At 35.9% G+C, this 23277-nt stretch overlaps 1 long non-coding RNA gene across 1 annotated transcript in view; it reads left to right on the top strand.

Annotated features, from left to right (window-relative positions):
- LOC118006342 overlaps positions 1-23277 on the top strand; it is a 48723-nt gene that overhangs the window by 15030 nt on the left and 10416 nt on the right. Inside the window, exon 2 of the long non-coding RNA XR_004678053.1 lies at positions 20037-20083. This is a non-coding gene — a long non-coding RNA (uncharacterized LOC118006342). The remainder of the gene's footprint in view (positions 1-20036; positions 20084-23277) is intronic.

Raw genomic sequence — 23277 nt, 5'->3', positions numbered from 1 at the left:
ATAAAATATCCTTCTAAGAAACTGGGAATTGAATATAATATTGCACCTATAAGCCTAAGTGATCCATCCCAAAGTGGCAGAGCTGACTTCTCCTGTCTTTGTTAGCCCCCATGGGATGGAGGGGGTAGAGAGTAATGATCTCATAAGCTGATGTCACTTAGGATGTACCTGGGGAAAAAAATTAAAAGATATTCTTTGATTTCTTTATTGTAAAGAAGACAATTTTTAAATGAATGAAAAAGTAACACTTTTCTAAAGAAATCTCTGCTGTGGAAAGAGTATTTTGAAAATGGACGATTGGAGAAGTTTCCATCATTATATGATTTAAGTGTGCAATGTTTAAAAACTTTGGAAAAAATCACCTGGATCTAAAATTTTCTGACTCATTTAAAATTTTTTCAAATGAGGGGTTTCAGTGAATTTTGAACTCATTATTAAAATTGTACAAAATCCAATTGTTTTGTATGAATAACCAGTTGACCTTGAGGACTATATAAATTTACTAATCAAATTACCAAACAACCCTTTTATTTAGTTTGTGACTGAATTTTGAACTCATTATTAAAATTGTACAAAATCCAATTGTTTTGTATGAATAACCAGTTGACCTTGAGGACTATATAAATTTACTAATCAAATTACCAAACAACCCTTTTATTTAGTTTGTGACTCAGCTTGACCAGTTTGCCAACCCGTAAACATAGCCAATAATGCACTTGTTTTATTTGGATTTGCATACATTTGGCCACCATAATAGCCAGTAGTAGTTAAGTGTCACGAGGAATTACATAGAAATCAAGGGAAAAAATACTGACTTACATTTAATCACATTCCTAACCCCCCCCCCAAAAAAACCCAGCCCACCAGCCTGTGTGAACTCAGCTTTGTTTTTGTTTTTGTTTTTATTTTGGTGGGGGGAAAAGGGGTGACTACAAATAACTAAAATTAAAAATTAATTTAAAATCATTTCTTCATATTATTTTTAGTTTCCATCTCATTTTTATTTAAAATTTACAGTGTATTAGAATAAAAATACATACACAAATTATAAACTAATCAAATATATGTATTGATTTTAAAAACATGCACAACAGGTACATGCTCAAGTATTTTTTACTGATAAAGGAGCATAAAAAAATTTTAGAGGTACAGTATAAGGCTACAAAGAAGGGTATACCAACTTATGTATGAAATGAGCTTACAATATAAATATCATTGGTCTCTGTGTCTCACCCTTACCCCTAAAAATCTTGCTTCAACTGCTTCTATCTTGCAAATTTATCCAATATGTCTTATAGAGATAATGAAATAGTATACAAATGAAATTCCTATAATGTTCCTATCCAACCCACTGATTCTTTCAAAGAAACCCTAAACAAGTTCTGTGAAAATCAAGTACAGTGCCTAATTAAAATGGTTACAAGTTATACAAATATTTTTAACATAGTTGTTGTAATCCTATCAATCCTCAAATTTTAGCCCCTGTCCACAGTGTGAAAACCAACCACTGCCTTATAAATGACAATAATAGTAATCAACATAATGATTGTATGTTGTGTTATTTCACAGATTAAAAATAACCTGATTCTCTGAGAAGGCTATCACTTCAGTGACATGAGCCTGGATTTAGATTAAAAGGACCTCCTTTTTGTACTAATTCTACTTTTTATTATCTAACTGTAGACAAACCATTTACCTTTTTTCTACTTCAGTTTCTCCACATCCAAATTGAAGCTATCTGCTCTATCTCAAGGGGCTGGTGAGGGTATTAGATAATATTTACATGCCCTGTATAAGCTATACTAATTTATATTTGATATAATTTGATATAGGATTGTGTTGTTATTTTATCTTATAACCTATATACCAAGCTCAGACGTGAGGTTGTAGAAATAGAAAGAATAGAAAGATACACAAAGAATAGGAATATAAAGATTAGAATGGACAATTAAAAAAAAAAGCATAGGTTGGAAAGGCAGATAATTTAGACAAGAAGATGATTTTTGATGGATTAAGCCCAAATCAGGTACAAACCTATGAAATGTACATTCTGCAATTGTAGCACAGCTATTATTTTTTTTTTCTACTTGAGTCCTAGATGAAATTGATATTTGCAAGTATCAGGTCATTTGTTATATAAACGCTCACCTAGAAAATCATTCACAATTAAAAGCAGATGTACTCATGGGTTGTTGTTTTTAAAACAGATTGCTGCCCTAGGCTGTAATCATTATATCTAGCTGAATTCGTGAAACAAGTCACAAAGGTATTTCTCTGAAATATTTAGCTTCATAATGAGTGACGTAATTTCTCTGAATTTTGTATTTTTACAAACACTTGGCTCCCTGGGTCTGGGTTCCAAGAATTTTGCAGAGTTTTGTTGAGGTCATATATCACATAACTCACTGCTGGTAGTAAAAAGCAATATAAGTCATGCTCAGCTTATAAATCTGATTCTCTTGCACAATTTTATATAATTCTGAAGAGCTTCTATTGGACCACTGTCCTGGAATAACAGAAATTGGCCTATTGATGACCATAAAAGGAGAAATAGAGTACATTTTTTTAGAGTAGGCTTTTTTCTGTAAAGTGTCAGATAGTAAATATTTTCAAATTTCTGGGTCATTCAGTCTTTGCTGCAACTACTCAAACTCTGACATTTTGGTGTAAAAACAGCTGTAGACAATATACAAACAAATGGGCAAGGCTATGTACCACTAAAACTTTATTTGCAAAGAGACACTGTGGACCAGATTTGACCAGTTTGCCAACCCTGATCTAGAGAATGCTTGAGGCCAATACCAGGCATTAAATTCATGAGTTTTATAGATTGTTTTATTTGGCTTATTCTAAAATAAAAATTAGCACCTGCCTATTCTAAAACTAACTTTTTCCTATTTTAACTAGTGCCTCACACATCTATACTTCCTATACTTATTAAATATTTCTTAAAAGGAGGTATGTAGCTTCTTCCTCACAACACTTAATCTTACTTGAGTTAGCTTTCTTCTCAGAGTAACTGGCTTTTACCTACAAAGCATTGCGCTGAGTGGAGTAAAAAGTGATGGTGCTTTTCTTCTTAGAGTTCAAACTCAGAAAAAAATAGTCCAGACAGAAACAAAAGATATCAAAAAGAATGAAACAAAAGACATCAAAAAGAATGAAATCTTGCCATTTGCAACGACATTGACAGAGCTAGATTTTATTATGCTAAGTGAAATAAGTCAGTCAGAGAAAGACAAATACCATATGATCTCACTCATACGTGGAATTTAAGAAAGAAAACAGATGAATGTATGGGAAGGGGAAAAGAAGAAAAGGAGAGAGGGAAACAAGCCACAAGTGACTCTTAACAACAGAGAACAAACTGAGGGTTGATGGAGGGAGGTGGGTGGATGATGGGTTGGATGGGTGATGGGGATTAAAAAGGGTACTTGTGATGAGCACTGGGTGTTATGTGTAAGGGATGAATCACTGAATTCTATTCCAGAAACTAATATTGCACTATATGTTAACTATTAAATTTAAATTTAAAATTTTAATTTAATCTAAAAATTAAAAAAAAGAAAGAAACAAGCAAACAAAAGATACAGACTTTGGAGAGGGCCTGGCTCATGAGAGATCTAGACCTGCCCACCAGAATCGTAAAATTTTATATAGAGGCCTTAACTGGGTTTTGCCATGTATTCAGTCCCGGTGGTCTCAACAACACCATTCTCTCTCAAGGCAGCATCCTTGGAACAGCTCCCACTGTGGGAACGGTGGGCAAAATGTATATTTCAAAGATGGGAGGTAGGAGGTGAGGGGCTTCTGGTTGCCTGGGTCTAGCTCTCGGGTCAAGATGTGGTCATGCCTGTTTGATTACCTCCTCCAACATAAAGTAACATACATAATTTCAGATACACATAATGTCTCTATTTTATTTTTAATAATCCCTTTTATTTATCACATTTAGAAATCTTTTTATCAAAGAAGGCATCTAGATCTTCACCCTATTTTTTCTAAGCATACTTTATTATAAATATTCAAATAAATCCAACATTTAGCTCACATTAGCTTACCATATTTTCATATTGTGTTCAAAATTTGCTTTTAATATAAAAATTAATTTTTAAAATTCATCTTATTTTCAATTTTTATAACGTGTTCTAGGATGTAAACATCCTAATACACCAAGACTGTTCAGCATCTTTAAAATAATATTTATCCATTGAGGATCTTTTATACTTCCAAAAATAGTGTTCTCTCCTGGGAATAAGCTATCACTCCGATTTCACATTTATCTCTTTGGCCCCTCTCTCTAAATATTGAGTAAAACTTTAGGGCGCCTGGGTGGCTTGGGCGCCTGGGTGGCTCAGTCGTTGAGCGTCTGCCTTCGGCTCAGGTCATGATCCCAGGGTCTTGGGATGGAGCCCCGCATCGGGCTCCCTGCTCCGCAGGAAGCCTGCTTCTCCTTCTCCCACTCCCCCTGCTTGTGTTCCCTCTCTCGCGCGCTCTCTCTGTCAAATAAATAAATAAAATCTTTAAAAAAAACACAAAACTTTAGTAACTGACAACGTACTGATGTGGGCTTGGCATTCAGCTCAGAATGTACAAGGACTGAGCACAACATGGATACTATCATCCTCTCAGTAAGTGCTTTTCAGAGGAGTTCCTTTTAACAATACAAATAACTATGATGAGTAGGCTTTGAACTTAAAGAAATGGATACATAAATGCACTTCCCCAGAATAAAAAAGTTTTGTGGCTTTTTTACGAAGGCTTGAATTACCCATTTTGATTTCCTTATAAACATTATAGTCATAATACCTGACTTTTAAGGCTTTAGCTTGTATAACAAAGTCTTGTCTTGTTTGTGTTTTTCCAATTTGGTAGACTCCATATCCATATGTGCTTGATGGAAAAACTAACTTTTCCAGTGTACCACGCACAGTCTTGGCTTATTTTAGTAGTTTTTATTAAATGGTATTATATTCACACTCGTGTTTAATGTTTGTCTCAAATGCTGATATATTGTTTTGCAGTGCACAGAAGCTAAACACCTACTCTTGTCTTCCACCCTTTCAAGCCGATTCAAGCTTTCTGATGATTTGTATCTAGTGCTTCTGTTTCATTAATCACAGGGTATTTATTCTTCTCATTCTCAATCTTTGTTTTCTTCAGTGTTTTCTGTTCATCTTTACTGTCATAGTTTCTTTTTCATTTCTTGGTCAACCTAGCTTCTGTTTCAAGGGCGCTTCTATGGTTTCTCAGTGGTCTTTCTCATGGGTTGGTTATCTGTATACTTCTTAGACTTAACAAATGTTTTACTAAGTATATCAATGTGAAGAGACACATAACATATTTGTTTAAATAAATAAGCACTTCAAAATCTGTATGATTACTAAAAACATTCTTATACATTAATCGTTTGTTTAATTTCAATTATTGAACAACTTAAATAAATGCCGAGGATGATACAATTCTTTTCAACAGTTCCTACTTCTCACTTCTCAATGGCAATATTTATAAAACAATGCATGTTTTCCACGTGATGGCAAGGCAGTGGAGTGCTTGCTGGCTGGGTTGGTCAAGCGAAAACCATACCCAGTTGAACTTGAGGGAATTTTATGGCACACTTAAGAAGAAGTAGATGACGAAATTTTATATGCTATATTTTTCAAATTATGTTTTGAAGGGCCTCTGCAATAAAATAGCATATCTAGTAGTTTTTAGAGCACTGAAAACACTTTGAGTGTGAGGAAAACAATAAAAATGTATTGCCAGCAGCCCAGAAGCAGAGCTGCTTTTGTCTCGGGTCCTTCTTTGTTTTTAGTATGTGGCAGGGTGCCTAAAACCTGACCATCCAGAAAGTGTGTTTAATAAATATTGACTTTGTTACAAAACAAAAATCGAACAGCACAATGTTCTACACACTCCTATTACTAAAGCACTCTTCTAACCTTCTGAGAAACACACAGCCATTGAAAGAATTTATGGGGGTGTGTGCTCTCGCCTATGTGTTTTTTTAGTGTGATGTGTCTGATACAAAGTGAATTATAATTCTTACCAGGTCATTTAAAAATCCCTTCTTTTCTGAATTTTGTTGTTGAACTATTTAGTCATATTAAGTAATTATTCTGAGTATTTTGTAAAGCGTTCTTTCCATCTCAGCCCCAATTGTGTATGAATCGTTTATAATTCCAAGTATTTATCTATTTCCCAAACCTTCAGTTTCATGGCAGACTAATGAGAACTGTGACCAGAAGATCCGCCATATTTAAAAATAATGCCCTAAGATTCTACGTTTTAATAAGGCACATACCAAATCAACTAAATCAAGAATAAAGAGTGAGAATAAATGTTAGTCCTTAGCAAAGGGTATGATTGTTCTCATTCCCGTGCCAACCATCATTAGGTTAGGAATGACAGAAACAGGCTGACAGAAAGCAGAGAAGTGTCTTCGGGTAATGAGATGGCAGGCATGTGGGGCATTGTCGGGTGGCTAACTTACCTGGTCAGTCCTTGTTTTTGACTTATTCATCCCAGAGTCTTTCTCTGCCTCCCCAGGTAGGTTAGCTCTCTCTGTCATGTGTTCCCATAGCAACCTGTCCTTCACCTTTCATCATATGCATCAGATATATCTTACTTGGCACATGCATCAATGTCTACATTGTCAGATTATAAATTCCACAAAGGTAAAAACCTCACCTATCTTGTTCATTGTTGTTGGCCCAACACCCAGGACAGTGCCTGGCTTTTTGTCAGCATTCAGCAAATATTTGTTGAATGCATGAATTAATTAAAATGCAAACCACATGGGAGATTAAAATTATTGGAATTGATCAGCTTGCTATGGTGATTTCCGATATAATTTGAGTAGAGGAAACAGGAAGGCTTTGCGTTTTAAAATCGTCTCTCCTGCTTCTTCTCCAGGATATTTAAAATTCCACCACTAAGGCATTGCTTCTACAAGGCACCATTGGATCAGATGAAATTTAAAATGAAGAACGCTGTTTTCAGTCTAGTAGCCAAAAATGACCCCATATGGAAAAGTTCACCCAGGGCAAACTGCACTGGAAGTTAGCAAAGAGAAGGTCGTAAAAAGGACCAACACAGGGGTGCAGGGAGAAGGGAAGGAGAGGATGAATGACAGTCTCACTCGGAGCATGTGACACTGTCTATGGCTGACTCCTGATCAGAATGAACCAAGTGGTCCTGTTACCCAGGGAAGGCCTGTGATGGCTGATGTTTCAAATGATGTAGATGAGAGGTTTAAAAATAGAAGAAGTGCTCAGGACAAAATGTGCCCCTTTGCTACTTTTCATCTGTCTGTTCCTATTTATGCACATCCTATCATGTAAGGAACAACCTTTTCACACATCTTTCTCATTTTTTCCTGGGGGGATACTACCCAGAAAAGTTACTTTGTGTACTAAAAGTTATAAGAAAAACTGTCTAGAGGACAATTCACTTTTAAAAATTAGTATGTAGTGCATTTACCTGGAAAGTACAGTAGTAGACAAAACCCAGTCATTTCTTTTGTCTGATTTCATAAAGCACTAAGAGCTCAAAGTAAATATAACATTCGTTGACTGAGAAAAACAAATTGTTCCCTTTCAAATCATCAATCACATAATAGAGTATGAAAAGGGACATCCTTGACACTGGAATCGTTTGATTTTGATTTGCTACTGAGGACATATTGAATGGCATTTTTAAATGGGCTCTGCTAGTCATATTCTATTAAGGAGTACTTATATTTCTTAGTAAGAAGTCCAAAATGCATAGATTTTTCATGTGTTAAATGGCAGATGAGTCATCATTAAATATCAAGAAAGTCTTGGACACTGATGATGTATATTTAAGTTCATTCCTTAAGAAACTAGACTTCAAAATGAGGAAGGAATACAAATCAGAAAGGAAAGTTAAAAGCAATTAATAACTGGTGACTAGGGCCAGAATCAAATTTTAAAGGTTATCTTAGAACTAAAAAAAAAAAGCTTCTGGGGCATTTTATAACACCATTAATTTAGTATGGTTACTTGAAATAAGTAAGGCATATGTGTTTTTACTCCTAGATAAATTGTCACTAACAGCCAAAAGTAACAAGAGGGCAAGCCAGGGTTGAATTTAATTCTCTTAATATGCCCTTTTGCCTCAGAATGTTTCATGGTTAAAGTGAATTCATTCCCATGTTAATATCAATGAGACATGAGAAGTGATTCTTTTCCATAATCATACCACGAAATTCAACCAAACATTTGAAGAAACAATATCATTAATTGTGTGGGGAAACCAAGTAAGAATATTATTAGTCAAATAAGTGATATAAATCATTGCCTTCTTATAATTCAGGAAAAAAATTAAGTATTTCTTTCCAAAATTCCTTGATATGATGGTTTGGAAGCTGAAGTTCCACTGATGACAATAATTAGATGATGTCTTCTCTCTCTGATCCTTGACCTAATGGACAGGGCATTTGTGGATAACCTTCAGGAGGGCAGAGCCATGGTGTGCCCACCTTACAGCCAGTAGACCAAGCTACAACTCCAGCTTAGCCAATCGCTGATGGTGCAACCGGAGGCAATTTATGTAACTCAGTAAGCGTTAGTTTCCTCATTTGTAAAATAAAGATACTCATAGTCCTTCTTGTGGAGTTATTGGGAAAATAAGAAGTAATGAGTGTTAGGCACTGATCTTAAATTTATGTTGCTCATTTTGAGTTTTATAGACATGTATTTCCCATTAACCTATGACCACCAAAAGCCAAACCAGCTGCAAAATTTAAAACAAAAACATTTCCTGTGTTTATTTAAATGGAAGTATCCCATACCCTTACCCTCACTTTCAGCCTCCCTACCCCCCAACTAATGCAGAAGAATCTCACAGAATGAAACTAAAGTGTGAAACAAATGGACAATGATTTATGCTCAATCATCCATCTTCCTTTAAGCAAGCTGACCAAACAAGAATTCACATTTGCAATATCCTAAAGAGGGAAGAGTTAGGTGAACAAACAGGGCAGAAACAGAAAGAAAGGGGTGAAGTATATCAGAGTCTAGGGAACCCAGTCTGAAAAAAAGTGATTTGTAAACATGCATTCAATTCATATATGTAGCAAGCTACTTAGAGAATATGTGTGCAGTATAAACTTCCAAAGCAAAAACTTTATCTTCTTATGACATTCAGCTATACTTAAGAGTATTCAATGTTCAACAAAAAATTTGCAAAGTAAGAATAGTTTTATATAAACCTGGCTCATAATTCAGTATGCCAAAGTACTTCAAGGATCTCTCTCTCTCCATATATATGTATGTATGTATCTGAAAAGAGAAGCTTAAATATTATCTGCTCAAGCCTCTTAATTTTATTTTTTTAAAGCTTATTTTATTTTATTCTTTTTAAGATTTTATTTATTTATTTGGCAGAGAGAGAGAGAGACCACAAGCAGGGGGAGTGGCAGGCAGAGGGAGAAGCAGGCTCTCGGCCAAACAAGGAGCCCAATATGGAACTCGATCCCATGACCCTGGGATCATGACCTGAGCCAAAGGCAGACGTTTAACTGACCAAGCCACCCAGGTATCCTAAGTCTCTTAATTTCAAAGAAAAAAAATCTAAGCCCAGATTATTTATCATTTTCTAACTCACAGAGCTAGTTAGAAATGAGGAGTTCTGGTGCCCAGGTGGAAAAGACCACACATCAGCAACCATGCCCTATATTCAGTCAATTCTAGTAGAAGCTTTGGTCCCACTCCAAAATTGTTGATCCATGGCCATCGGGCAGGTCTCCTTTTCTCCTAATTCCACTCCCCCTCCTGCAACCAAGTTTAAAACTGGATCATCCAAAATTTCCCCACATGGCCAGTTTCCTAAATTCTCTTCAAGATTCTTCAATTAAATAATTTGCTTAAAGTTTTCTATTTAATGAAAAAACTCAACTCCAACCTCTAACAACTAAATTCCAGCCAAGATGAGTCATCAGGTGAAACTGAAAAGCAAGAGAGGACTTTGTTTAAGTCCTGAAGCAAGCATTTCCTGAGGGCAGAGGGTCAGATGGCTTAGCTAGAAGAACTGTGCCACCCTTTGGGGAAAGAGAGTTTGGTTCCTCAGATGCTTCTAAAATGGTATTTAAACTGAGAACACTCATATTTAATCCTCTCTCTTTCTTTCATTTTCATTTATTTTGCTGACATCAAGTACAGAGATTTAAATATTGGGTTAGTCATAATCCTACTTCATGACATAGTCATTGCTGTTGCATTTAAGGCAAGGTCTGCTTTTAGTTAGCTAGTTTTTGAATTAATAATTTTTAATAATGTAATAAGCCTGATGGGCCCACCACACCCAAACAAAAGCAAGGCCCCTGGCCATAACCTCCATGCAGCCCATCCCACCCTATGTCCTTGCTTGGCCCCCACCCAGAATGACCTGGCTCATGCAGGCCTGGACCAGATTTGAGGCACGATTGTCACAGGCAACAACATTTTTTAATGTTTTGTTATATTGAACTAACAGTTATTTTTCTAAGTATCACCACCGACCAGTCCCATGATTTTCTAACAATTAAATTAAAGATTAAAATGTGGAGAAGCAAGAAGGCAGTTTGGTTAAGGCCTTGAATTCTGGAGTCAGACCACTTTGGTTTTAACTTCGGGAGTCACTACTTACTACCACCACTTACTTTCACCCTGGCAAGCTGTATAACCTCTCTAAGTTTCAACTTCATCGTAATGCAGGACAACAGTAGCTAGTTTTGTGAGAATGTGCCCTTACAATCATGAAAACTTGCCTAGTGCTTGGCACAGGGAAAATGCTCAATATATGCAAGTTAGTATTATTTCTACCATTCTCTGGGAAGTACTTTTTAAGTATTATGTTTAAAATGTATAGTAATAACATGTCATAAAACAAATTTCATGTCATTGTGGATCTTTAATTCCAAGGAGATGATCACTGTTACTACATGTAATAATAACAATATGCTACGTTTTTTAAGCTACATGGTTTTTAGAATGTTTTTACCTCATCATACATACATACATAAAAGAGTTCTATGAGCTATGTTTGAGCAGGCAACATTATTTCAAATTTATACAGTTGAGATTCAGTGAAATTAAATAACTGGTAAAAGTGCATGGCACGCATATGCCTGAAATCATCTGACATTCAATAATTTTGTTTGTCTTTGATCCCTCCATTTTGCTCTGAGAATGTGGGCAGTGTTTTAGGGACTCTCTTTTAGGCTACCTGGTCATATTTTGTTACTTGGAGCAAGGTAGACACCTCTTTGCCAGCCAAGGAAATATATCACGTAGTTTCCTATCATGGACCATTTCTTTCAAAAACCAAACACACACCAAAACTTTTTCCTTAATTTATTTTTATTACTATTACCATTTATTGCATCCTGTTTATTGCAGAAAATATTTTAATTCCTTTGGAACCTGACATATGTCATTTGCCATTTCTCTTGTATTAATCAGCAAGTCGTCCAAAGCATTTGAATGGCATTCAAATTCAGAAACAGCTTTGTAAACTTTTCCTGAGCTGGAAGTGACTGGTCTAAATAGGCCTGTACTTCCTGATGTATCTTAATTTCTAGATTAATAAAGACTCTTGTCTACTCAGAGTTAAGAGCTTCATTATTTTATTTTCAAGTTGAATTAATGTGAAAAACACCATTTTGTGAACAAGTCAAACTTTCTTTAGCTTGGCTAATACGAACAAACTATATCAGTACTTCAAAAATTCTAATTTTACATTTAAGTGTTTGAGTCATTTCATTTTTTTTTTTTTTTTTTTTTGACAGAGAGAGACACAGTGAGAGAGGGAACACAAGCAGGGGGAGTTGGAGAGGGAGAAGCAGGCTTCCCGCGGAGCAGGGAGCCCGATGCGGGGCTCGATCCCAGGACCCTGTTATCATGACCTGAGCCGAAGGCAGACGCTTAACGACTGAGCCACTCAGGCGCCCCTGAGTCATTTCATTTATATTTTATTTTCCACATGACCATCAGAATTATATTTTATAATACAATGTGTCAATCATCTACTAAAAAAGTTCTAATAGCTTTCATTGTTCTTTGATGAAATTCAAATTCCTTTCCATGAAACATCTTCTCCCCTTCCAGCTTCCTTCCCACCATTATCTCCTCCCTCACTGCTCCACAGCCATTCTGATCTGTTTTCTACTCCTCCAACCCTCCAAGATCTCTCTTTCTTTAGAGCTTGTGCATTGGAAGTTCAAGATGGAGGGGTGCTTCTTGCCATTCAGTTCTCTGCTGGAATATCACCTATTCATAAAGGCTGTTTAGTTTATCTAGAGCACCCAATCTAGATTTTTCCCCTCCCAAACAACTCCCTGTGTTATTCTTTGCATACATTATCTAAAATCATCTTTTTTTGAGTTTATGGTTTTGTTTTCTGTCTACCCCCATTAGAATATAACCTCAGTGAGAATAGTGAATTTGTATATCTTGTTTGCCACCAGTCCCCTAGCCTCTGTAAGAGTTCCTGGAATATAAGAAGTACTCAATCAATACTTAATGAAAATACAAATGTTGGGATGAATTGATAACACATCTATGGCCTTAAATCTAAGTCTGTCTCACTCTGAACTCACTCTCTCCCCACTTGCCTTCATGTTTTGGAAATGGTACAGTAAGTTGTGGTTTATTCCAGAGTCTATAGGGGTAGCCCTTCTTGTATTCCAGAGAACTAGATCTTCTTGTTTGTGAGTTATGTAGTCACAACTCTCATGCTTACCTGGCTTTTCCAAGAGGAAAACAATGTCAACACCTGCATATAAAAAAATGACGCTTATTAGAAAAAACTAGTAGGTCAGACAAATGGGGTAAGAAATCTCACAGAACCAATGGAAGGGAAGAGCTTGACCTTTTCCTTTGAAACTCTACAGCTGGATGAACAGTAGTACAAGAAAGCAGCAAAGGCTTACAACACATTTTAATCCAAATCCAAATCCAACCCTGTGGATCTCAGATGCAGATGAATGCATCTGAGATAACAAGCTAGGGGGACCACAGCTCCCTCATCCTCCACCCCTAGTCAAAGAGCCAATTTCTGGAAAGTCCCCTGACCAATGAATGACTTAGAAGTGCAGGGCAAATCCTAAGACTATTCAAATCAAAATAGAAGTAGGGACTTTCCCAAGCCTAGATGAATATAAATTTCTAAATTGAGGCCAGGACTGCCCTCTTTTCTGAGAGCAAGTGGATGTTTCAGTTAGAACTCTGTTCCAAAGCAAGAAAATCTAAACTAATGATGTTCTTTAGAAAGTAGACATTGATTTCTCTCTCACAAAATCATCAAGGACCCAGGTTCCTTTCAACTTGCAACTCTGTCATTCTCAGCATGTGACTTTCTCCTCATAATCCATATACCTGCTGCAACTCCAGCCATTGTGTCTGCATTTTAGCCGATAGGAAAAAGGGAATAAGAAAAGCACACCACCTCCCTTCCAGAATATTTCCATTAAGTCATACACAACACCTCTGCTTATTTCCCATTAGCCAAACCTTAGTCATGAAACCAAACCAGCTTCAAAAGGCCAAAAATATTTAATCCAGGCAGCCATGATTGCAGCTACACACAAGAAGTTCTAGTGAAAATGAAGGAGCAGAACATGGATATTTGGTCTGAACTAGGAACTTCTGCTATACAGAAAAAAACCATCTTCTGGGACTTTCTGTCCACAATACTGAGTCTTCTACTTGCCCCAGTTAGGAATCTCAAAAGGAGAGCTGAGCTTGGAGCCCTGCAGCATGCTCTTTGGGGTAAAGCTGCTACTACTTATTCTGCATCCAGCTATTGTGCTCAATGTGGGCTAGTATGAATGTAGGCTTGACACTATGAAGACAAATACAACAACTTGAGGGCATCGGTTATTGTAACCAAACCAAAGGAGAGTTTGTCTGCCCAATTCAACAGCAAGTCAATAAATACAGACACCAGGCTTTTGCAGTGAAGAAAGATAGGCTATTTATTGGTTAAGCATCATCCATGAGAATGGGGAACTAAAGCTGTAAGTCTCAAACTCCCTGATGGCTTGCAAGTGAAGGTTCTTAAGGGCAAAGTTTGGGGCAGAAATCTCCTGAGAAGGTAGACACCATTGATTGGAGGACCATGAGTCATGCTAACAGGTGTTCTAGTGCTACTTCATCTGGCCCCCCAGGCAGACTTCTCCATCCCAAGAGACTTAGAATCTGAAAAAAAAAAAATAGATGTCTTTATTATTTATGTTAGAGACTCCATTAAGTACATCTGGTGATTATATCTCTAGGGTAGTACTGGCTAGCTACTTGTCCTAGAGGTTTCTTTGAATGATAAGCAAGCATTCCTATCCCTTGAGCCTAGGCCTATGTGTTTCTTGGCCAGTCTGGTTGTGCCTGAGGTTGATATGACCCCCACCTCCCCATTGTTTATTCTTCCATCTGAACTGACAAGAAAAAAGTTTAAAATTTTTATTAAAAACTTAATTCCTCTGATGTCATTTTATCAACGCACCTGGTATAAAAAACTTAAGCATAAGGCTTTAATAGACATGAGACAGATTCCTTCTTGCTTACCTTTCCTTCTGTCTCTGTATCTCTTCCCTTGGTGAGTAAGCAGTCTCAGAGTTTCAGGGATCACCAGAGAGGGATCACCAAACTATTGTCTGCTGGCCAAATTTAACCCATTGCTTATTTTTAGAAATAAGGTTTTATGAGAGCACAGACAAATCTATTCACCTACATATTGTCTATGGCTGTTTTCATTCTGTAATAGCAAAACTGAGTAGCGACAGAGATTGTTTGGCCCACAAAACCTGAAATATTTCTATGTGGCCATTTTACAGAAAAAGTTCACCAATCCCTGACCTCCAGTCTTGGACCAGGAAACACTTTAGAGATGACCCAGTGCATGGGTTCCCATCTTTGATCCTTCAAAAAATATAATACTTCTTTCCCCCCCAATGCCTTTTGTCTTAAAAGATTGTATCTACCGAAATATATTTGTTAATGAAATAATTTAACGCACATAATGACTTTCTATCAGAATAACTGCTCAGCACAGGACAACTGGTGGGGCCACATTAAGCTGCTATTGTTATTGCCATAAAAAGTAAAGAGACAGTTTTATGCAGACACTGTGCCCTAATTGAGGAGGACATAATGGATTTCAACTAAGCTTTATTTAAAATACATTAAGGTTTTTGGATTCCCTTGACATTCTAAAGGACTCGAGGGAGTTTGGAGCCCCAAGGTTGAGAATCACATAGGTGTAGAAACCAACCTAGAGGAGGCTCTTGCTCAATCTCACCAAGTAAGATTTAACAGTAAGACGCAGGTGTTCAGATTCATCTTTCTATTTATTGCCTTGCCTACTGCCTGAATGTGTAAGAAACCAGGAAATAATGGGTAAGTCTCCTACTCCCTCACTAAATATACACAGTAAACAATATGGATTCCTCAGAGAGTTGGGGCCCTCACAGAAAGATCAGGTTTGGTTTGAACCTTGAAAAACCAATAAATCTCTTGGAAGGGATTTTCTTTAAAAAAAGAAAGACAGGAAAAAATATACTATCTTAAAATGTTCATGGATAGTCAGTCTGTTTGAACACCTAACTTTCTAAGCACAACAAATCTAAAGTACCCTTAATCATTACCAGAGTAAAACAACTGTTAGAGTTTTCCACACTCTCCCAAGGAATTCAGGCAATTCTTTGGAATAGCTTCTTCTCCTTCTTAACATCACATTCTGCACCCGCCCCCCCGCCCCCAGCTTTACCCATTTGGCAAGAAAGGCGTTCTTGTTACTGTGGTCTTCTCTCCCCACAGCACTGGAAATTTGCTGAATAATTTGTTCAAGTTACCAGGAGTGATTCCAACTGTATCCTCCACATTCACTGGCAATTTTGGAAGTGTTTTGCCTGGAAACAGGATTAAGCCTTTTACTAGTTGGATTGGGAAAAGGCCACACAAATTCCTTGGCAAAGAAGTCTCAGAATCAAACTCTTTTATTTCTCACTTTAAATGTGTTATAGAGTTGTTGTTGTTGTTCTTTTGTAGTTCGTTATTCCATTTAGAAGTAAAATGTCAGCAAAGTGACAATAGGCATTATTGAAGAATCCTTTACTGTTTTAATTTACTAGGGATACAAATAGAAAATAGAAACCAACAAAAAAAGAGATTTTCCCCTTTAAATAATCCAGAAATTGTAATACTAAGAAACTCTGGTGATCACCTAATTCAACCTCCTAGAGAAGAAGGCATTTGGCTAGTATGGTCAAGGACTTGGCCAAGTTCTGGAAGGAAGTTCTCTGAAGAGGAAACAAGGAGAACTGGGTATTAGTAACTGTAAGACTATGGATAAGTGACCACTGCTTTTCTCATTCATAAAATGAGTGAAAGAAGAAGACCTTGGAGAACATCCCCATCTGTTCAACTCTAAGACTCCATGACTTTGGTGAGACTCTAGGCCATTCTTAGACCCTATGGCTCCTGATCTGCAGTTCAATGATATTTCTGCTAAATCATACAGTTACTTTCTCAGATTTGATCAAAGTAATCAAAATGGATGGACAGCTGTCTCCATAATCCATCTACATGTCTTCTTTAATAATACCATGGTATAATTATTTAATACTTATAATTTTAATAATTTATACACCTAGCATCTCAATTCATTTCATTCATTTATTAAATATTAGACCAATTGTTTTCAAGTAACTGCCAATGATCAGCACTATAAAAAATGCTAGGGAAAAATTCTTGAAGATGACAAGGTCTCTACCCTCAAGAAATAGGTAATCTGTATATGAATGTGTAAATATTATTCTTTCTCTCTGATAGATGAGGTAAGAGACACAACGGGAAGTGAATGATTCACCACGGCCACACAAGGAGAATGAGGCAAACTTTAAGCTAGAACTGAGAGCTCCTGGCTGTTATTCACATGGTCTCATCACCAAATTCAATTAGGCTTGCCTGATACATTTTTTTTCATAGCATCCCTCCACCCACTATCATATGCAATACAAAATAAAAACAATACTTTAACACAAAACTTTCACATAAACTAAAATTAAAACTGCTTCAGAACAGTACAATTCTTTTTATTTTATTTTAATTTTTTTAAAGATTTTATTTATATATTTGAGAGAGAGAGAGAGAAAGCACAAGCAGGGGGAGCAGCAGAGGGAGAGGGAGAAGCAGGCTTCCTGCGGAGCAGGGAGCCTGATGCAGGGCTTAATCCCAGGACCCTGGGATCATGATCTGAGCTGAAGGTAGACGTTTAACCGACCAAGCCACACAGGCACCCCCCAAAATAGTACAATTCTGAGTTCAGGCTAGAATAAAACTGGAACAAAAAACAGTGATGTAAAAAAATCACATGTTCATAACTAAATTCTTTAACTGCTATAAGTATGTGTTCTTAGGATTAAGAAAGAACAATTTTTGGTCCAGTCCCAGTGCCTCATAACTCTGTCCTAAACCATTCCCAGGAAAAATGACAAAAACTCTGATTGATGAATTTGGAACTTCTGCTATTTGAATCTTTTCATTTACCTCTTCTATTTTTGATAGTTTTCTGAATCATTTTGTGAGCCCAGTGCTCTAGGAGCGTTTAATTGTCTGAATCTCCAGAGCTCCTGCAAACAAGCCCCTTATAACTGTGAAGTGCTACTATTGAAAGCAGACCCTGTAAATAAAAGATCTCATCCTTTGTGAAGAATGGGAAATATAACTTTATACCTGAAGATTATCTCAACAATTAAAAACATTGAAATAATCATCTGAAGTTTTATATACCATTTATATCTGTCAAATTTGTAGATAGTGTCTCTATATTGTCAAATTTCTAGATATTGACAACTTCCACAGTTGTTTGGGTTATCCTGTTCATTTTTCTCATAAAACTTTTGCATAAAATTATAGGTCTGCTTGATGTCATATAGTCAATGTCTTGACCAGGGAATATTTGTTACAACCATAAATTATGCTATAGCAGCAATGTGGGTTCTTTATGAACTTAAAACACAATTAAAAAACAAAATAGCAAAGAACATTTTTCATCATCATTAAATGTCATGAGATAATTTTTTCCAATCTGTTATAACTGCCTATGAAATTTAAAAAAGAATAAAAAACACCATTGAATTATTTTGTGTGAGATCTATTCTATAATACTATTAAACTAGATTCAAAAAAATTATGCCTGTACAGTAATAATTGGCTGAAAATATCTAATTATATTGATCATTTCTTGTACCTTAACCTATTTCACATATTCTTAACTACAGTAAATGTGTTTTTATTGCTTTTTAAAAAGTACAGTATGTTTTAAAATTCTATTCAAAATGAAAATGTTCCTGGCATTAGAGAATTAAGGAAATACTAATTCAAAGACAAAAGTTTTCCATTTAGTTCAAAATTGCCCTTTAGCCTTTAACCTACAATCATCTTATCTGTGATTAAAAAAATACAAGAAGAGAAATACCAAAAAATATCAGTATGCTTGTGAGACATTTTTGCCTGTAACTTTCCAGTGTCCCATGGAAACATTGCTCTCTATAGATTTTATTTCAATGAAAGTCACCTTTTTTTGGATGCTTTTAGATTTGTATGCTTTGAGGTTTGTGCAAGTAGACATATTTCCATTTCTTTCTATACCTTGGTAAAATGAAAAATATGATATTGTCCCTACAGCTTTGAGGCACCATTCATATCAAAGTCTAGTTCAGTCACTTCAAATGACAGTAAACTTCCCCTCATTTTCCTGTTTTCCTCCCCTTCTTACACTTTGGTGTCTCTCAAAGAAAGCCCATATCATAACTTTAATTCAGCTAATTCAAAACGCTACATTATTAAAATGTTCCACTTGGGATAAATAATCCACAAATCTAGCCTTGAGCCTTCAAGGAAAACCATGGTGGTTTGTCCTCAGGTAAAAGGAGAAATAGCCATAAGTAGTTCTTTTCAAACCATCCGTTAGCATTAAACTTGATTCTCAGAGAATGCTTAGGGGTAAGTGGCATACACAAAAAGAGATTCTACAAGCTAGAATGAACAAACTCTGTGTATGCACTATACATATTAATATTTCCCCTATTTTAAGATGAACTTCCATTCTCCCCAAAAGAAAAGATGCTTTTATTTATCAACCTTTGTAGTATGAATTCTGCATATTACAGATCCAAATTACTTTGGAATCATACTCAGTGATTCTCAACCTTCACTTTACACATTCATTTAGGAGCTTTTAATTTTTTAAAAAAGATTTATTTATTTATCTTAGAGAGCAGGGGAGAAGGGCAGAGGGAGAGGGAGAGAGAAACCCAAGCAGACTCTGTGCTGAGCGCAGAGCCCCATTCAGGGCTCGATCTCATAACCCTGAGATCATGACCCTGAGATCATGATCTGAGCCAAAACCAAGAGTCAGTGCTTAACTCACTGCACTACCCAGGTGCCCCCACTTAGGAGCTTTTATTTATTTTTATTCTTTTATAAGATTTTATTTATTTATTTGTCAGATTGAGAGAGAGCACAAGCAGGGGGAGTGGCAGGCAGAGGGAGAAGCAGGCAGAGAAGGAAGTAGGTTCCCTGCCGAACAAGGAGCCAGATGTGGGACTCAATCCCAGGACCCTGGGATCATGACCTGAGCTGAAGGCAGATGGTCAACCAACTGAGCCACCCAGGTGTCCCAACTTAGGAGATTTTAAATCCAGCAGAAGCCTTGGTTTCATTCAAAGATTCATTCTCACTGGTTCAGAGTGCAATCTGAGTATGGTTATTTTTTTCAAAGTTCAAGGGATGTGTGTCATTTGCAGCCAGGATTAAGAACCAGTGACCCAGGGTAAAAATAACTTTATTATGTAGCATTTAATTGACCTCTAGAAATTCACCCAACCCCAATATATGTTGTGTATGTCACACTTAACCAAATATTTTTTACTGGAAAATGGATGTCTCTAAAAATATCAAAGCATTATTTGTTCAACATTCTTTGAAAATATGTCATAGAAGCAATATTTCATAATAATTCTCCCATTATTTCAGTGGAAGATCATGAATTCCTTCTGAAACCAGAAATATGATCCTTAGTGGTAAGTGGGAACTGATTAAGTATGCACAAATATGCAAAGAATAACTGTGTGGTAATTACACTTATGAAATAGATCTTTGTTTATTGATAGTCATGAAATAATAGTAACTGAAATACGGAGATACAGATTACAGAATATTACACCAAAATGCTAATAATGTTTTTGTGCAAATGATATTTTTGGTTATATTTCTTTATTCCATAATGTTTGATCTTCAAAGTTAGTATGCATACTTTTAACAAAATGACAAGCAAGAAAACTCACAATTTGTGAGAAAAGAGAAAGGAATAAGAACAAGAAAAACAGAAAAAGAGACAAAGTGGGCAAAAACGTGTGGATTGCTTTGGGAGCATCAAGATTATAGCAGGTCTTGAAAGATGACTTTGTAGAAGCCTTGAGGAAAAATCGATTTCAATTTCCGTAGTGTGTTTGTAGCAAGTTGTACAATCTCCTTGTCAACAATAACACTGATAAAACCTTTTGAGAGTATTAGAAATCTTAGAAAAATGTGTATTATTGTTAGGTGTCTACAGTTTTTATAGTTTCATTATTTACAAAGGAAGATTCATAAATGATAGATTGTTTACACAGTCTCGTCCTGCGAATGAAAAGTGATGTCAGAATGTTTCTTGTTTAAGGATATAAGAATTTATCACGCTTGGAAAAAAACTAGACTGTTCTTCCTAATATTTTATTAATTCTTTCATTAATATAACCAGTATTTATTGAATATCATCTAACTAACAATCTAAATTATGTTAACTACCTAAAATTTAAGTTAAAATAAACAAATAAAAACAGATTTCAATTTGTTTGCCACCCCCATCCACCCCCCCCAAAACATTTTAAAAAATATAATTTTCCAACACTTAAAGAAAGGAGTGGGCAAATATCTATTTCTTTATATAAATCCTGTATTCTGTTTTAATATTACATTTATTATGAAATGGGGTGGAAAACAAATTTTATCTTGGGCATAAGACCCATATTCTGCAGCTCTCTTGGAGACCCAGGCACAGGTGGACATGGCTGTCCCTCTTCCTCTGCCCACTAACCCTCCCGGAACTGCAGAGTTGGCCTCACTGATTTATGGAATACAGATTCAAGAATCCTCTTTTTGCCAAGAAGATTAATTCTAATTAATACTAAAATAGTATATTCATAGTGCTAATTTAAAATTGTTACAACTACTCAAAGACAATCTCCATGAGAACAGGAATATTGCCCATCTTATTTACTAGACTACCCACCTCACCACATCTGGTAGTAAAGTCTTTCAACAAATGGTTGTTGTTGAGTAAGTGTATGAATAGAGTTTATAATTAGGAGATATACTGACATTTTCCTACCATATAAACTTTATAAATAATTGTTTAAAAATGGTAAACGTGTGCATCTATATATTCATGACATAAGATGGTGTACTATAGCGAGAAGTGAGAAATAAGATGACATATGCCTTTATTAGGAGGTACTCATTAAATGTTTGTTTCCCTCTTTCCACTATATTACACAGCCTCTGATTTTAAAATCACTAAATACATATACAACTCCCATTAAAATAAACCATCCTATGTGCTTTAAGTTCCATGAAGGTTGGAGCAGTATCCGTTTTGACCTTTTTGTTTTGTTTCCTCAACTCTTACCATGATATGCAATAAATATTTGTCAAATAAATAAAATGTGAATGAATGAATGAACATCCCAATGTTATTGGACAATGTTATTGGAAAGTAAAAAATAAATAAACAAAAAATAAAATAAATTACATTGTGTGTTTACATCAGTATCCTATTTTATCCTGCAGAAATGAAAGGATTAAACTTTGCAATCATGTTTCTTTCAAAGCTATTACATGTGATTCTTTAATCAAGTCACTTTTAAATCATATTTTAATTTCTATAAGGCTCTACCCAAGATACAAAGGGGATACAAAACCATGATGAGCAAGTCTCTAGAAGCTTGAAATGCATCATAGAAAAGACAACACACACACACACACACACACACGTCTAATGTAAAGAAGATATAACTTTATAATGACACTGACAAGCAGAACTTTCCAATCAGGAGGATTCTTTGAAGAGATTTGAACTAGACCCTATAGATCCTGCCAATTTCAATAGTCAGAGATTGCAGAGGGAAGGGAGAACATTCTCATAGCATGGCCATGCAAAGTAACTTAGTGTCTAATGAATAGACTAGTTGGACTTATATAAAGAATTCATGTAAGAGAGCTATGAAAGATAAAGTTGGACAAATTCAAATAAAATAACCAACAGAGAGCCTTGGTTACCCATTCAAGGAGACTGAATTTTATTCATTGAAGCATGAAGAAACATGTTTAAACAGGTTGGGTAGCCTCTAATGACCTGGTCGTTTTGTACCTTCTCTGACCTTACCTCCTACCAACCATCACCTTGCTTCCTCTACTCCAGCCAGAATGACTTTCTTGCTCTTTGTCAAAGGCATCAAGACTTACCTGCCTTAGGGCCTTTGCACTTGCTGCTTAGTGCATTACTGCTGCCATGCTTTTCCTCCAGATCTTTGTTTAGCTCGGTCCCTCACTTCATTCTTGCACTGTTCAGCATGTTCCTCAAATAGGGATTTTATCATTCTATACTTTTATACACTGCTTAAGTTTTCTTCATAACATTACCTAACATATCTCTTTCTCACTCAGGGACACATACATTTTTGTTGTTGTTGTTCATTTGTCATTTGTCTCCTGTATAAGAAGTTGAAAAATAAATTTAATGCAGCATGAGTATCCTGACTATGTCATGTTTACTCCAGAGCTTAGAAAATGGGTAGAAAGGAATGTTCAAGAAGTATTTATTAAATGAATTAATAACATCTTACTCCAGAGCTTAGAAAATGGGTAGAAAGGAATGTTCAAGAAGTATTTATTAAATGAATTAATAACATCTTAATAGAATAACTAACTAACAAATAACTAAAGAAGAATTTCAGGAAGATTGGCATATAATATGGGAATCTATTACAATAATCTAAATAAAAGGTAATAGATTAACCTGAAATGATCACCATGGAGATGGAGGAGAAGAAGAAGAAGAAGAAGAAGAAGGAGGAGGAGGAGGAGGAGGAGGAGGAGGAGGAGAAGGAGAAGAAGAAGAAGAAGAAGAGGAAGAAGAGGAAGAAGAAGAAGAAGAAGAAGAAGAAGAAGAAGAAGA

The sequence above is a fragment of the Mirounga leonina genome, unplaced genomic scaffold (genome assembly GCF_011800145.1).
Source record: "Mirounga leonina isolate KUSES-001 unplaced genomic scaffold, KU_Mleo_1.0 Mir_96, whole genome shotgun sequence".
NCBI classification, from domain to species: domain Eukaryota; kingdom Metazoa; phylum Chordata; class Mammalia; order Carnivora; family Phocidae; genus Mirounga; species Mirounga leonina.
This window is presented reverse-complemented; position numbering and strand designations above follow the sequence as displayed.